This window comes from Rissa tridactyla, chromosome 1 (assembly GCF_028500815.1).
Source record: "Rissa tridactyla isolate bRisTri1 chromosome 1, bRisTri1.patW.cur.20221130, whole genome shotgun sequence".
Taxonomy (NCBI): domain Eukaryota; kingdom Metazoa; phylum Chordata; class Aves; order Charadriiformes; family Laridae; genus Rissa; species Rissa tridactyla.
Window position 1 is genome coordinate 110,892,012 of NC_071466.1, and position 18,304 is coordinate 110,910,315.

The following is an 18,304-nucleotide window of genomic DNA, read 5'->3' on the forward strand; positions in this document are numbered from 1 at the left end:
GGGATCTTATAGGTTTCTCTGAATACATATTAAACAGGTAGGCAACATCAGTGATGGTTCAGACTTGCAGTTTATGTTTGTCTTTGTTATTTCACCACAATTCACCTTTAAAAAAGTTGAAGTTTCATACAGCAATGGTGCCTTCCTTATTACAAGTATTTTGATGGAAGATTGCCTCAGCATTCATTTTAAATGCACACGTAAGCAAATCAAATTTACTTCCTCACTGTAGAATTTGGAAAATAGATACAGCAGAAACGATTCAATGGGTCAAAATCTTAGTTATATAAATAATTATATAATAAAAAGTAGCAGTAGGTTTTCTTTTTTAAAGGCAGATATTGTGAAACAATGACTCCAAGACATACTTCTTACAAGAAACAGCAAAAAAAAGGTTAAAAGAATGTTAAAAAATAACATCTTCTTGTAAAAATTTTAGATTTTTAAGCCATGGTTTCCAGCCTATGTTAGCACTACGTACTACCCAAGATGACCATTCTCAGCAATTGTGTGTAGGTCTTCATACAAGCATGGGTACTGTGAGAGGTTTGCATTTATAATCTGATCATAATGGCTGTGGTACAGTGGGTACTGCTTTTCTCTACACTGCTAAGGAACTGTAAATATGTGTTTGACCAGATTTGGGGGAGAGGGATCATAAGACCGCATCTGCATATGAATTAGATAAGCCGAGTTTCCCACTTAGTTCCAATTTTCAGTTACATATATAAATATATAAATGCACGCACACATTTGTAGATCTCTCTCTGTACTTATATTTAGCTTTATTGTCATCAACAGTATGCCAGCAGGATACTGTTCAAAGGAGTTGGTTTATAGATGCAATCAGGGATTTCAAATGGAAGCTGTTTTCATCAAAAATTCTCCCTTCATCAAAACCAACTTTTCTATTTATGGAAAAATACTGGCTTTAATTTAAATGCCACTGGTGCACAAAGACTAATGTGAGCCTCTAACTGAAAAGATTCTAAGTGTTTCAATCTTATTGCAATAAATATTTTCCCTCCAAATTTTTTTAATTCAGCATGTTTAATTACCAGGCTTCTGTTATTTCTCCTCTTTATAGAGCAATTCTAGCAACACACTTCTAAGAGGGCTAAAATTACTCTATATATAATCTACCCGCAGGGCTGTGATCTGAATAGAAACTGTGTTACTTGATTCATTGCACAGTATGTTTCTGTTGTACATGTTTTTCTCTGTCACCATATGACAGAAGTACTGGCACAGTCCTTCCAGTTTATCAACATTCGGGACGTCCCAAGTGAACCAAATAAAACCTGCTTTTTGTAAAACTCCAGCAGCATGCAGCCTCTAAGCCAAGACTGAGTTCACCTTACAAAATTCGAAGCAATTCAGATAAATGATGAACATTCCTGTGCATCTCTCACACGCTTTTTTTTTTTTTTTTTTTTAAGATTTTCCCCATGCTGCCAACAAATCCTCCTGCATGGCAAGACCTGAACAGACTTCAGCATCAATCTCTTCCTGATTCTCCCAATTTATTGTTGACTATGAATAAATATATCAGGTAAAGTTTCTTTTTCTCAGCTTTCACTCGCCAAGCCTTTACAAAATACCCCAATTTTACCTTTGTGACAAGCTTCCAAGTTTTTGATTTTTCTACCTCTGAACTGAGAACTACTGTTTTTCCTAAAGCTTCACATTCTTCCAGGAAATCTGTTCTGTGGCCATCAGTACCGTGGTACCTATCCCATGGCTTTCCTCTTGTTTATGACACTAGGTTCTCAAGGCACCCCACCACCCCAAACCAGGAGACTTTCAAGAGGGGTTCTGTGCAATGAAATGAGCAGCTTCATCTATCTCCCACCACCCGCAATTAAGGAGCACTACATAGAGCTGCTTTATGTTTTTCAGCTTTCCATACATGTTTGCTTGAGCTCCTACAGAACCTGATTTAGCAACAGGGAACCTGCTGGTGTTTGATTTTGCTAACGATTCCCGCCTGGAAAGGAAAAAACAGGTGAAGCACAAGTAGGACTGAGCCTTCTACAAAGCCAACATGTGCTTCGCTTACCGCACATGCATTTCCAGGCACTTATTGCATTATGTAGGAAAGTCATCTCATCCTTTTCCTGTGGCTTGCTTCCCTTAGGGGCATTGCCTGTGCCCAGAAGGACTGCCTGGTGGGAAAGCAGCAAGGGTCTCTGGATGCCATGAACAGACATGAATTTCCCAATCAGAGAAGGGAAAAAAATAATAATTAATAAAGTCATTTTACCTGTTATATTAGCACTTACAGTGCACTTGCATGAGAATTTCCAAAGTCCAGAACACATTAGTCTTCCTGTGTATGCATTAGTATTTCCTGCACAAATATATGGAAGTCCTAAGCACATACCCAGCCTCTCTGACTGGGTGCTTCGCTTATCTTTGTCAAGAGGCAACTGAAGCATAAGTAGATGTCATGGAGGAGGAAGAAAAAGGAAAAGCATTTCCTTTTGCAATAGGACTCTTCACGTTAGTAAGCTACTGCAACTGTAACTATTGCACCAACTGTTTCTGAACACCCCTGAGAAAACTGGTGACCTGAATCCATTGACTACACCAAGGAGTCCAACAGCCCAAACCAGAGCTTTTGGAAGTCAATAGAAAGCCATGTATTGATTTACAGGCAGGCCTTACCAGTTTATCGGTGCATAAGCATGTGCAGTAAACCGTAACCAAATATATGCTTACATCTGGGAGCACTTTAAAAATGTGATTAAAATACAAAAAACATATGAAACACATGATTTTGCAGGAAGTTCTAACATCACAACACGCTGCTAAAAGGAAAAGCACACTACTGGTCTGGTCTCTGGTTACTGAAGGGACATGAAATGGGAGAGCCCTGAAGGGGAAGGAACCCACTTGCTTGGAAGCAATAACTTGCTATTGCATGAACTGAAGAATCTTTTCCTTCAGAGAATCCCCATGGTTTACCCACCAAAAAGGATGTTCAGAAATACACAAAAAAGAGCAACAAACACGTTCGTATGCCGCTTTCACTTTTCAATACGCCTTTATGCTCTGCTTTACCAGCTGTAAGAATGGAAGATTGTGCTAAGGAAGTCCCTCAAACTCTAAATGCCCTGAAGAGGGGAAAAGACTGGCATCCTGAGCACTGAACTTGTACGCAGAGCAGATATCAGAGATTGGCCACTGTGTCTAAATGCCAGAGAAGTCCCTTGCTGGCAGTTAGGTTCAGCTGCACAGAGTTTGCAGATTTATTGCAATGGCATGCAATATGATGGCAATCTCAGGCACCTATGCAACAGGCATTTTTTTGAAGCACTGTGCCCTCAACACTTCCCATGAAGACGTGTAAGAGTGATTTTAAAACATATTTTACATATTATTTGTCTGTATATTAAACAGGACCAAGTGCTTTTTAAAAATATGACTGCTTGCCTTCATGTCTATCATCACATTGAGCTGCAAGGAAAATCTACCCTCATTTGCACATGCTTCCGTCTTGTGAAATCTAACTAAACACATAGTTAAATCTTACTTCAAAACAATTAAATCAAATTTTCAATCTTCTAAACAGAATTTTGTACTTTGGTTCTCACATTATTGTGCTGTCAGTTTATCATTAATTTAAAATATCTTTAGCATGATCAGATGGAATGTTTTTGTTTGCTTTAATTTCTGGTTTGGGCTTTTTTTCTTCACACTGGGGCCCACAGCCTACTCTGCGATGGACAATGAAGCTTCTGCAAAACTTGCTCCTTGACAGAAACAAAACTATCACATGGAACCATGAACTTTCATGTCTATTACCCTACCACAAAGAACTCACACCAAATTAAAAGTACAGTTCCTTAAAAATGAAGTCCTTGGACAACCTTCAGGATCATAACTGCATCCAAGATCACTTAAAATGAATAAGGGGGAGAGGGATACTGGGAAAAATGGGGTCTGGGAAAAAACTTGTTACTATATTAAACACACACAATCCTGCACTATTGCTGAAATGCAGGACTTTAACATTTCACAGTTTTTTTGCTTTAAAAAGCATGTATATAGTGTTCCCTCTGTTATTCAGCACTTGAAAGTACAGAGTCCATCCTAATTGCTAATAACTTTTTAAATTCAGCTACAAATTCCATCCAAAACTTGTTGCTGAATGGACTTCTGTCTGCAGTGACCTAAATCGTTAAGATTTCCTGTTGCTAGTGGTAAGATTCCTATCTTGAAAAATACCCAGGAGAATATTTAGAAGTAGTACCTTTCTAAAATACTCCATAAAAGACAACTGATACTCAAAAGTCACAGATTTCTATTTTCCTCTAATAAATAAACTAGTGATTGCTGATGATCATCATCTGGCGCTCATTCATCCTATAAAATAAGAGCATACCAACGAAAATCAGCTGGTGTTTTCCGTCATCTTGAATGACTTTAGGAGAAGGAAAATTACCTTAGACACTAGCTCCAACATTTTAGAAAACCATATCTGTATAATCAATGAAATCATAAAAGGCAAAGGGGATTTGTTTCTATTGATGCAGCTTTCGATGCAGAATTAAAATGCTCTTAATAATTATAATTTAAATAAAAACAATAGGCAAGCATTAGTATTTTCAGTATTATCATTCTCATATTTAGAAAGGTAATCCCAAGTCTACAGAAGCAGGCAATTTGTCCAACGTAAGATGGGATACATAGGCATTTTAAATGCAAACAAACAGAAAATACTGAACTGCTTTAAAATCAAGCTTTTATCCTCATCTAAACATGTCTATGCTGACTTCAACAGAGCCAGGAAAAGAACCAAGTTCTGGACAAATTTCCAGCTGGAAAAAGTAGGTTTCCTCTAACTTAACTTTTATTGTCATGTTTAGTATCTCAGCATTCCTATCTTATTATTTATATGGAACTTAACTGCAGCTGAGCATCTCATACGAAAGATTAGCATGAATCTCATGTGTTCAGCGCAGCTTGCGATGACTGAAATAGTGTGTGGTTTTTTTCATACAGGATAAAATGCTCAGTAAATAGAAAAAAATCAGCAAACAAGATGTTCTTGTTTGCCTATAGCAAGTAATTTACATCCATTTAAGATCTTCTGGCATTTGGTCCTTTATTCTCTCGCAATAACAAACCCAAGGTGTCCTGTAAGCACCAGATTGAATGAAACCTGCTTTCCTACAGATTTGTGCTCCTTGCTCTGTAACTCCACATTCTTTCTTCTCACTGCAAATGGCCAGATCTCTCCACATTGCCTATTACACTGTCACCTGGCAGGAGAAACTGTGCTGTGACTAGTCTGGGACTGCACACATTTTGTTTGGCCACTGAGCCACTGCCAAACAGAATGTATAACAGCTATGTTCTGCCTGCCTTTTCCTCAAAATTGGCACTGATCTGGGTTTCTTTCCTCCACACAGTCACAGATTCTCATAAAACATGATGTTCATTGAGAATTTCACCTTTCAAATTTAACTGAGAGAGACAAAGGGGTTGAAAACCCACGGAGGAGGGAAAGAAAAAAGGAGAACAGACAAACCTTAGTAGATGTCTCACTTTCTTAGAAAGTGAGAGTAATAGCAAATATTTAAGAATAATACTGTTTGTTGATAATGTGACAGTTCACCAGTTCTGTGAAATGTCAGGCCACGGTTTGGATTGTTTGGGGTTTTTTTATAGATTTTAAGATTAGGCTCTTAAATCCATTTTTAGGAACTGTGATGAGTGACCCTGCTTTCAACACAGCAGGAATCTAGCATCGTACTTTAAGTGTGACATACACCATAGTTAGCACTTTAAAATACAGGACTCTCACTTCCTGGCTTTAGACATACCAATGAACCCTTATAAACACATCCAAACAGGTTTAAATAATTACACACAGAACACAGAAAATTAGACCTGCAAAGTTTAGAAAAAACACCACCCTCTATGTAGATATCAAATTAAGGTACTCTGAGCTAAAAAGGAATACGTTAATTTATAAAATAAATACAAATACTAAAAATACTTTTGCAGTAAGAAATTTCATGTTTAAAGTGATTTTCCTAAAGGTACAAAGAAGTTAGATGACACCTTGACATTTCTAAATCCAGATGTAGACTGAAACTTTTAGAACTTCTTAATGCTGAAGTAAACTCAGAGTAAACCCAGAATGACAGAGATGGATACAATGTCAACACCACTGTTTAATACATTTATGTTTCTAAATCCCCATGAAATGGTTACCTTTTCAAATATTTAAACTGAAATCAAGGTGTTCAACCAAGCCAATGTCTGAAGTTCGAAGTTCATTCCAACAATTCATAACTGGATTGTCTTAAGAACAAGTTCCACCACCTCAAAAATCAGGCTGATGTGCAACTATACATAGGTATCACACGCTGCTCAGTCCAGGCAAAAGAATCAAATTTCCATCTAAAGTTTTTGATGTTTCAGTTTTGGCCAGGTAAAAAAAAAAAAACCAAACCAAAAAAACACTTTCACATTTTCTCTTTTGTAGTCCACCCTCAATGACTGAAGAGTTCTTTGCAGTCACAATAGAATCATGGAACGCTTCGGTTTGGAAGGGACCTTAAAGATCATCTGGTTCCAACCCCCCTGCCCTGGGCAGAGACACCTCCCACTAGACCAGGTTGCTCAAAGCCCCATCCAACCTGGCTTTGAACACTCCCAGGGATGGGGTCAATATCAGACCATGTATAAAACATTTTACTAATTTCAGTTTATCGGTGAGAAGACTGAGGCACAAAGAAATTAAGTTTACAGTAATAGCATCATCTGATCTAATAGATAATTACTAAATATAACATAAGGTAAATGTAGTTAAATTCCCTTTCTCCTAAAAACATATGTATTTCCCTATAGACTGTCATGTTGTACTTTTGCTCATCTTTTCTTTTTTTTTTTTTTTCCCAGAAATACATACGTTGGGGTATGGGGGGGCAGTTTGGGCCAAATAGTAGGCAAAAGTGTCATGGATTCAATACATGAAATCAATCACACTGTTTAAAACAATATTTAATACAACTGGAGTCTTAGTATTATAAAACAAAAGATGTAATAGACGGAATAATCCCATGTGTCACAATCACACTGTTCCCTGACACTTAAATATTAACCAGAATAATTAAATATTGGGTCAGTCATTCTTGATGGAATTTTCTATATTTCTATTTAAAACACAATTCAAAAGCTATATTCGCCATGCCCTGCTGATGTGCCGAAAACAAAATGTGTACACACTCCATAATCTAGTAGTATATGGCACGATGCTATTTAAAAAAAATAACAGGTTTTTGAATATAAGGGGCTGAATAAAAGAAAGAAACTTAAAATAGCGCTGGCTCTGAGGTAAGATGGGGGAGGTAGCCACTGCCTGTCCTGCCAGAGAGCAGCCAGACGGCCAATTAGCTGAGTCGTGTCTACCAACTACCCACAGCACCATTGTCAATTGCCTGGTGGGAATGTCAGGAGAGATGCAGAAGTTGTTGAATTATTGCAATGATGTCTACGGGGCACAAGACAAAAAGGGGGAAAAAACCAAACCAATACTTCTGTAGATTTTGAATTAATGCAGCCTGCTGCTGCTCAAATTATAGTGTAGGAAGGCTTCATGGAGGAAAAAGAAAAACAAAAAAGCAGCACCTCCTTATATCATTAGCCATACAAATATACATAGCAACATTCACATGAAACTTGAACAAGCCTCGCTCACTCGGAATTCCTCATAGTGTCATTTCTTCTTTTTGTGGAAAAAAAAACTCTAGTAAAAATTGATTGCAATTCTTAGCTTCTGGTTCAGTAATGAAATCAAAACAATTCGGGGAAACAGAGCCAACAGCAGCATTAAAATGAATAATCTCCATCAAAACTGAGTATTAATAGTACTTGAAGAACCTGGACGATGGCAAGAGGGTTGATTTCTTCTCCATGAGAGATGCCCCAAGATGGCAATCTTGCTTCCTCTGCTTTTACTTCTCAGCAGCCGGCTAAGTTAACCATGGATACGTGCTCATGCCTAACTCTTTCAGCATCGTGGCCTCTAAAGACAGGACACTCAGTGCTATACATATGCAATGCCCAATTTATCATAGGATCCTCATAGCAAATAAAAAAAAAATCCTTACTGCCGAAAGACATGTAATAAATTGCTATAATTTAACTTCTCCAGCATATAACAATTTAGATCGGTTTTTTTTACCTCGAGCCCTTTAAAAATAGTCCACAAACCACCTGTTGATCACATTGTTTCAAGAATTGTTGTTCAAAGACTTTTGTTGAGTTTGTTTTTGTTTACTTCACTTTTAACAGGAAAAGTATAATTTATTCCCACTTCTGCTGCTTAAAATAATTTTAACATATTTCCTTTAACAAAAAAAAAAAAGAAAAAGAAAAGGCAAAAAAAAGAATCACCTGTGGTTTGGGACTACACAATGGAAAATTACAGGCCAAAAAATACAGTTAAAAAAATGGCAAAGTGATAGAAAGCAAACAGTTCAATATAACTTGAAACATGATTAAGTTACCAGACCCTGACACATTTCTTGGGTTTTTTTTTTGTTTTGTTTTGTTTGTTTTTTTTTTCCAGAGGCTGCCAGTAGATTGCAAAAGAAGAAGGGAAAAAAAATACAAAGGAAAGAATCTGAAGAGTCCTACTTTTTCTTCAGCACAAACTATCAATTTGCAGTTTTTGCTTTATACTAATGTAACTCTCATTGATTTCAGTGGAAAGATAGCTGGGCCTACACTGGGTACTTCTGAAAAAACTTTCCTTCTGAATTTCCAGTCGGAGCTTGAAAGAAGTTTTATGGGGCCAATACAGACTGCAGTCTGATTTTCACATGATAAATACAAAGGTAATTTCCACACAGATTGATCTTGTCAGTCTGCTGTGTCACATTTTGTACGTTTTTTGAATAAAGTTCCTTGCTGGTCACTTTCTCCTGCATTTTCCTCATTAACTCTTTAGAACTTACTCTCCCCTAGTAGGGGCACGGATTTTTTATTTCAGGAATTTATTATGCATAGGCCGAAATAAAAGATACTCAGTGACAACCAGGTCATAATCATGAGTAACTTCTAAAATACACACTAAAACCAGAGTCGATATTTTCAGAGACTACTGACCCTCACTCTGTAGGCACAGTGAAGTCAAGTTGCCTTAGGAAACACAGCTATTTGAAGGCGCTTTCACTAGCCTGCCCATAATAACCTAGACTTTTTTGATTAGTAGTGAAGAAAATTAATGTCTCCTTCCCCGCAGCTTTACTCTTTTGCTTGCACAGCCCCGGATCTAGTGAAAATGCTGGGGGGTATATGGTGAACAAGATCAATCCAGGTTAAAAACAATCTTCTTTTTTGGCATTATTTTTAACTAGGGTAAATTCTGATCCATTTCTCCGAGTAGCCTTCCAAGGATGGATACCATTACAGGGGCAGCAGGGAAGTAGGAGAAGAGGCAATGAAAGATCACTGGGGTACCTTCAACCAGCTCTCCCATAAAGGACTTTTCTTGGAAGGATGTCTTTAGCTGGTGCCGCTTTTTGGAAATAATGAAAATTACCAACAGTGATGGGACATGTACTTCAGGGTAGGGCCTTCTCTTTAATTTATATTTTACTTTATCATTTAACACCATTAAGCATGCACTGTTCAAAACAGGACAATTAAAGGACGTGCGCATCTTCCACAGGACATTTATGGTCCAGAAGACATCTTTGGGGTTAAGAGGAGATGTGGAGACTTGGTGATATAAATGGAATACTTTCACGCAAAATGGCTTAAAAGAGGGAGAACATGCTTTTTGCAGTACTTGAAGCTGTATTTCTTACCCACTTATATCACACTGCTAAATAAACTGTGATTACATAATTAACACTAAAATATCATCTTTGGCCTTTAAATGTAACATTGGAATTGGAAAACTCTCCTAGTTATTGCTTTAATCACTGGAGATTTCTCTAAAGGAGAGGTAGGTATTTCAGTAACTGGAGGTACCACTACCTTGGTCATGTAGTATGGGTGTCATTTCCAGTAGAATACTGAGAAATCTTAAATCATTACAGGTGCCACATAGTCTACAAATCATTGTGAACACTGTTTCCAACCGATGAATGAGTGATTCGAATTTAAGGCCTCACCCAATCCCTACCAAAGTCAGTAGGTTCTTTGACAGAATCCTGGATAAAGCCCTGGGTGATAAAAAAAAATATAGAAGTGGGTGGTCTGGTCAGAGGAGAGGTAGAGGAAAATCCATTGCCATTTCCCTTGTCATTCACTCCACTGATTTCCTATTTTCTGTTGTCTCATGTTTCATGCTGCAAATGGCTTGCATCTTTCCCAGACCCAAGAATCAGAATTGCCAAAAGACCTTCCAAAGGCTTTTCCAATAATTTTTAAGAAGTTACTGGAATCCTGTTGGAATTGAAAAAAAGAAACTTAACCTGCGCTCAAAAAACGACCTCTTACAACAGATGTAACCATCTGTCCTCACCTCTACCTTCACTGCTAAACAGAGAAAAGTAGATACAAGAGGATGTTAGTGGAAAAGAGAGGTTCGCTCCCTTCCACATCCCCCCTCTCTGAAATGCTGTGATCATAATTTTGGAAGGAACAGCCTTTTTTCTTTGGTGAATTTATTATTTCAGGTACGAAACTGAATGCCAGCAGTGGAAATGCTTCTGAACAAACCAGGAGAAAGACAGCACTTTTGCCTTTGTTTTTCCTATTTTTTTACTCAGTATTTTGCCCCTTGATTTTCTGAAGCCAGATGACTGCACATCAGGTGACAAGGCCCAGGCTTGTATCAGTGACTGACAGACCATTTTAGATAGGGTGGGTTTCTTCTCTCATGCCGTGTTTCTTCTACTTGATTACTTCTACTTGTTCTCTGCGTCCATTTGTTTTTACCTACATATTAGAATCCCTCAAATCATTTAACGAGACAAATGTTTCTCCTTTTATCTGTTCTTCTTTCACCTTCATCATCACCGTTTAGGACAGTTTTGTGCCGATGGCTTGAACATGTTACAGGAGAGTAAAAATTAACTGAAAGTCAACTTGTGTATTCCAAAGATCAGGTCTCTGCTCTCTTTCTTTGTGTTTCATGGACAACCATGTGTACATCTTCTGTTTCTTGCTCTCTCAACTATTTACTGAACTCCAAACCTCCAATGCTGGCAATTGTCACTTGTTTTTTGTTGTTGGTGGTGGTTTTTTGTGTATGTGTGTGGTTGTTTTTTTTTAACAGATCTATAAAGCTTGGAGATCAAAGAAGTTTAAGGCTCAAGTAATTATATTTGCAAAAGAACTTCAAAACATGACCATGAGCTGTAGCTGAGAGGAGGAAATAAATTTGTCTTTCTTTTTTAAAATTCTTTAAAAAATAAATTGCTAGGATATAAAATAGGTGTTTTTTTTCTTTTTAATTTGTCTTACCAACACTGTGATTCACTGACATCATGAGTGCTACAATTCTTCTGTTCTTGTCAATTTTCCTTCATCTCTTGTTATAGACATCACCTTGTCATGACAGCACAAACTAGTTCCTCTCTGACAGAAAAATCAACAGTTAGTCTTGAATTTCCGTCCTTTCTCATGTGACAGTAAAGATGTCTGTAGGCACCATGTAATGTACAGATGTCAATAAAATGAACATGTCTAGTAAATAAAGTTTTTTCCTTCTTCCACACAGAACAACAGAACAAACCTAAAAGTGAGCCTCCAAAATCAATTTTCTATGTAATTCACAAAACAGTTCTAGTTCCACCTTGACTAAACTTGAAAGATGCTAAATAAAAACCTTTCAAAGAAATGAAAGCTATAAAGCAATTGTGTTTTAACCTTTTCAAAACTACTTTTTTCTCTACCTGGTGACAGAGAGAATGCAAAAAGCCAGCATAATTATTTTAGTCTGAGTTCATGATTCTTTGACTTTCTCCAAGAGAAAACAGTAGTATTTGGAGATACACTATTAATGTTTAAAGTTCCTGCCAGTGACACTATATTGTGTCAGTCCTCAGATGGTCAGTAAGAACACCCTGTTTAATCATCATTTGCATCATTATTTGTAGGGGTTTCCATGAATCACAGAACACAGCTATTGGGAGCAGATATTCTCCTTTTAATAACAGATATAGGCATAAAATCTTCAGTAAATTCTTCTCCTCATTAAGCCCTTTCCCCTTCATGAGGCTGGTCATCAGAGCATGAAGAAACGTTTCATAATCCTCTAATCTGATGTTACACCACCACTGGTGCCTTATTTTGCCAATGGATACCCTACAGCACAGAAAGGGTCGGTCCTCTGCTTGTGTTCCTATACAGGAGGTGGTCGCATGTGAGCACCCACCATCCCCTGCTCCCTAAGCGCCTTGTGGCCACCAGGAGGTGGCTGGCTCTCCAGTGGCCCAGGCCACCAAAACTGGGAGAAGACCACCTCCCTCCTCAAAGTTTCTTTTACTTTCAGTTTTTAAGGCTGTAAAGAGCACTTCAGCAGGTATTCCTCCATCACAGCATAGCCAAGAAGAAAACTGTACATTTATGTTACATAAAAAGACACATTTCCCTCAAAGCGAACCCTGAAACACTTAAAAGAAAAGCACACCCTTAACTGCACTAAGGACACAGCCAATAATTTTCTGTAGAAAGTCTAAGGTTTAGCCCAATCAAAATAGATAGGAATTAAATTCCCAATAAGATAACAAGGAGAAGGAAGTCCATTTAGATCACCTTAGACTGCAGCGTCACCTTCAAATTTGTATTTGTTAGCATTTCTTTGAAACAACCTCTGTCTCCCCCCACCCCTTTCTTTTTAAAACTATTTTCAAAAATGATGGGCAAACTCAGTATCTCCAACTGGCAAATAAGAATGGACACAATAGGCGAACAACATGAACTTCTGCACTTGAAAGTGACTGCAACATCAGATCAACTCAGATCTGAAGCATCATCTTCTTTTTTAAAACAGGCATCCTGCTAATTGTTAGTAAGTTTCATACAAACTTGAAAAGAAAGGTCAAGAAACAAGTAGTAACATACCCTCTACGCAGAGTTCATCTGACAACTTCTTACATTACGTGTTAGAACTATTCTATTGAATGAGTGTTTTCCCTTTAGTTCCAAATAACGGCTACATAATTCTGAGACTTTTCTCGCACCTCCTGACTTTAGTTTTTGGTTTTTTTTTTTGAAAAGAAAACTATTTCTTTAAAGAAAGACACAATGAAGATCATTTTGTACAGAATCACACTTCTGCTGGAGGAAAACCAGACTCATTTCTCCTCTAAATCACAGACATATTAAAATATCACATAGAGAGTAACTTTGACATGCCTTGATGATTTATTGCTCTAAATTTCATCCACTCAGCAGTTTTTGCAAACATATTTCTAATGTTAGTGTCAACATGCAATGTTTAATTCTATTGCTGTGCTAATAAAGCAGCTTTTTCAAACTAAGTCAGTAACTGAAATAACATTACAGCTCAGATCATATTTATTACCATTACGCTAGAAAACTAGTGTAGCTAACACAATCTGTTCAAGAACTTATCAAGAAGTATTGTGCTTCCCTCCTTAAGCGAGACAAAAGTTACAAAAGCCTTAGCTTCTGTATAAATTTGCAACTTACCTAAAATTTAGATAGCTCCCTGGTATTTTTGGAAATATGTATCCAAGTATAAATCCTTTGAGCAGAAATCAGAGTCACTGAATGTTGTTTTAAGAAAAATTTATGTGCATCACAACAAAGGAATGCAAAAAAAGCTGCAGGAAAGCTTGAATAAATAAAAGAAATATGCATGGAATAAAACTGGCTTCCCCCCAAAACCCGAGTTTGTCAAAAGAACAAAGCACACACAAACAGCATGTAAAACCTGAATTCAAAATACGTTTATAAAAAAGGGATGAGGACACATGTTTTTTCTATTTCAGCTTGAAAAATAAAGGGACACAGCAATGAGTCTTGCTGGCAGGCAGATAACTCATAGGCCCTGACCCTTCGACTCACCAGGAATTCAAACACAAAGCTCTTTTCATAGTGACCGTGCCATACATTCTCAAGATAAGGCAGCGAAATAAGGAGCAATGGAGAGGTGCCACAAAGCTCAAGCTGCAGAAAACTGTGCACAGAAATTATGTTCACTTATTCACCAACGTGCAGCTGCACACCAAGGGCTAGCCGCAAAACTATTTCTTTCCAAATCGGAAGGCATGCAGCGTGCTTTTAGAAATGGGACCTGTCTCCTGAAGCAAGCAAAAGCAAAGGAGAGAGCAAGCAGCAAGGAAAGGACTATCCCTGTACGTTTCTGTATCGTTCAGAACTGAAGTGCACATCCGGACAAATAATCTGTAACACAATGAGCTTCGCAAAAGGATTGCTGTGGCAAAACGGAAGGGTTTTTAGAAACAACAGAAATAGCTACATTGCAAACAACATTTCAAATCTGGACTCACCATGAAAAAGCAACAGTTGCCTGAAGTTAGTGTGTTATTTTCTGCCCTGTTCCATTGCACTTTTTGCCTAGTTGTCCAACACTTGGTAGCTCAGAGCTGCCACACAGAGGCCCCTTCCGTGATCTGGCTTATTTGCCTGTCAGTTTGAGTCTCGGCTTCTGTATGATGCAGCTGTGCACTTTGCTGAAGGTCTAATATCATTTCCATAAGCTTTCTGCCTGCCTGGAGCAAGCAGTTTGTTCTCCCTGCTCAATAAATACTCAGATCACTTTTCTGGTACTCACAGGGATAAAGCTTTAAGTTGTTAAGGAGTTCTTACTAAGTAGTGGGTGGAGAACATAAGCTCAGTACAAGGAAACTCTGCGCATAATCAGAAACTGAGAAACTTCCTCCCTTTCCCCCAACCCCTCCTCTCGCCAGGCGAAGCTGCCAGTGCCTCCTTTACAGAAATTTAGGAATGTAAAGGGAGGACTCAAAGGGGCCCAGTCAGACAAGCCTTTCTCAATCAATTAGCTTGCAGCCATTACTTGTGACCCTAGGTCACACAACATAAGTGTGTGGGGTGTGCCTTTAGGGGTACACCAAAGCCACTTATTAAAACTTACATAACCAAAAGTGTTCAAAATCAAATAAACTCTGAAAGCTGGAAAATATTTTCCATGTACCACAGTGTTGCAGGAAGAAGAGTTTTGAGTAAAGAAATGTTATTTTGCTTTTCCAATAACAAATCATTTGATGCAGGAAACTAACTTTTTTGTACTTAAAAAAAAAAGGAAAGATTGAAATGTGAGATACATGAGCAGACTTTAAAGCGGTATTTGCTTTACAATTATGCAAAAACTAAATAATATCGGCATGAGTGATATTTGACAAAGCACATGATCATGTTTCCTAAAATAAGACTATTGTCTGTAGCTGCAAAGAAATAGATGTTTATAGGACTGTTTAATTAGTTCATGAAGCTCAGCCCACGTATTTCAGTCGTCTGCAAGAAACGAGTTCTGAGCATTCAGATTCCATTCTTCATTTTAATACTCCAACATAAAAAAATCAAACTATTTACTTTTAAAAAAAGGCCTGGAATATTTAACTACTGCAGTAAGTTAGCCTGCACTGAACACACAGGGAGAAGAGGGTGTAACTTACCACGATTCCCACACGACAAGTATACACCCCTTGGTGTGAAGGAAAACTTCAAAAAGACCCTCAGCTTCATATCCTGCCAACCCAATGACATGGAGATGATGCCTTGGAAAAACCCATGAGGGAGTCCTGATTTCAAAAGCAGATCTATGACAACCCCTTTCTGGGCCAGACAAGATCAATGCACTGCAGGGGCGATGCACTTTAATCTCAAGGTGCATCGCAAAGCATCTCTAAGTAGTGGCACAGATCAAGGCTTATACATAGTTGAAAAAAACGGTTCAGCCCAAACTTTGCTCTCTACTTAAGGTAACTGAGCAACAGCTACACAAAAGCTCATAGAGGCACAATAATACAGGAAAGTAGGGGTAACGTATGAAAATTCATTGAGGATGTTACAGACAACCTGCAATCTACATGTCTCTCCCCCATTAAAATCCCAGTCAAACTCTCCGAACAGGCAGCGTGGCTTGTGTTAGTTCAGACTTTCATTCCAGAGATCAGATTGCAGGATCAGGGCCACTGAGTAAGTGCCCCAGGGTAAGGATTTTGCTTCTGTCTTGCACATGACAGCATTTAATAAATTAGGTCACATTTAAATCCTTGGAAAGCCCTGGCAGTAGAAATAATAACCATGGAACCTTTAATTTTGAATGAAAAAAATGGGCTCAGGATCAAGACGCTGGACTGGGATTTAGGATATTTGGGTTCTGTTCCCATTCATGTCCCAGACTGCCCGAACGATTTGGGAGTCATTGTTTTATCTTTTGGATTTTTACCACATATCACTTGCCTTACAGATGGAAGGCCTTTGCCTCCCCAAAGTCTATCAATAAAAAAGTGATAATAGTATTCCATGTATGGATCCCTTCAATACTGGTTCACAACAAATGCTCTACATAGTGGAATTAAAGCAGTATAGGATATAAAATATTTACTGCCGTAGGACTTCTGAGTAACCAAAAACAAGGAAACTTTCTACATCAAATCTCCCGAAACACCATTCAAAGCCATTACGGGCTTCAACATACGTACAATCTCCAGGAGACAAATGCAAATCCACGCGCACGAATAATAACATACACTTCATTCTTTCTCCTTTAGTCATCTAAATGCAAGGTACCTGGAAAGCTTATAGGCTTGGGCCCTTAAATCACAAGGGGTTGGAGTCCCTAACAGTAGGAAAAAATGTGAAGACAGTGCCTGTCTGGAGGCAGGTTGTCTAGAGTGTTGTTCCCAGCAAGTGTTAAGAATTGGAGAACTCACTCCATGTTGGGCAAATCTCTGTGAATCTCCAGGCTAAGTCAGACGAACTACCATTAATTTCAGGTTTCCCTTTAACCTACAATTTCCAAAGCAAGACAGACCCCAAGCACGCCATTCGGATGTACGTTATAGATTCCCACACCTTTCTTTTGGAAGGGCCAATATGGAAAATTTACAACACAAATAACAAAGAAATTTAAAGGATGTTTTTAATACAACTTAAAACAATGCTTCCACACTGGAAATAATAATAGAATAATGGCTCCTCCTGGCACAGTTGAATCCCCTGGCTAAGGGCTCTTCCTTTTCCTGATTGCTGGCTGTAAAATTACCCCTCCATTGGCTCCACTCCATCGCTGCCACATTTCAGGCAAGCAAAGGCAACGTGAGCCATTTCAAAATAATCTCTAACGAAGAAAGATGCAAAGCTAGGAGGAGGACATGGTCCTCAAACCCAATATGGTAGCCAGAACTACGTAAAACTCCTTTAGCATTCTCAGGGCACACTCCTATGAGCGAGACTCTTTTTAATTAATGAAAGTAAACACCATCTTCGTGCTTCCATTTTTACATTCTAATAAAGATCAGCCCAGAGCAGACTGTATTTCAAGGAAGGATAATGTAAGTTTTCAGATTTTTCCACGTGCTGCTCTTTCTCCTCAGAAGTCAAGAATTTTGGAGACACCTACCTTAATTAGCTACCTTTTTTTTTTTCCTTATATCTGTTGTGTGTTCTTTCATACTAACAAGTAAATCCTCACCTAGGGTGCATGCATCTCCCTCTTTGCACTGAGACATTTTCACACTTACTAACTCAGAGGCAGCAAGGAGAGGAAATATGCAAGTATTATACAAATATGCAGATCTTCAGGCCTGGAATACACTCAAGTTCAGTGTGATCAATACATGATCATGCTACATTAGGGCATCCTTTGAGAATAAAAGAGGTTTCTTGTTATTTGGGGGCTTGGTTTTGTGCATAACGCTGGTCATTATAAAAAGCAACACCTCTAACATTAATTCACAGAACTAGCTCTCCTCCTGTCTGCTTTTAAATGAAATTATACTCATTTTAGAAAGATAAAAAAGCTACGCACAAAACACTTGTGGCAGAATATGTAAAGTTTATAGTGTTGATAGTGGTACTCAGTAAGACATTCATATCTTAAGTCATGCTCCAAATACTCTACATTAAAAGCAACCGCTTCTTTAAGAAATCAAAACAAAACTAATTCCAGAAAAAAAAAAAAAAAGGAAAAGCTTGCAAATACACTACAGTACTTTGAAACAGATCTTCCACTCTTTAAGCCTTCTTCCCCTGCCTTCCCCCACCCCCTTTTCCTTTCAGGAAACAAAACTCAAGAAGAGAAAGAGAGAGAGAGTCAAAAGGTTACAGCCGGCTTGTAAGTGCAAAGAACGTGAGAGGCCCATTCTTCCCCTTA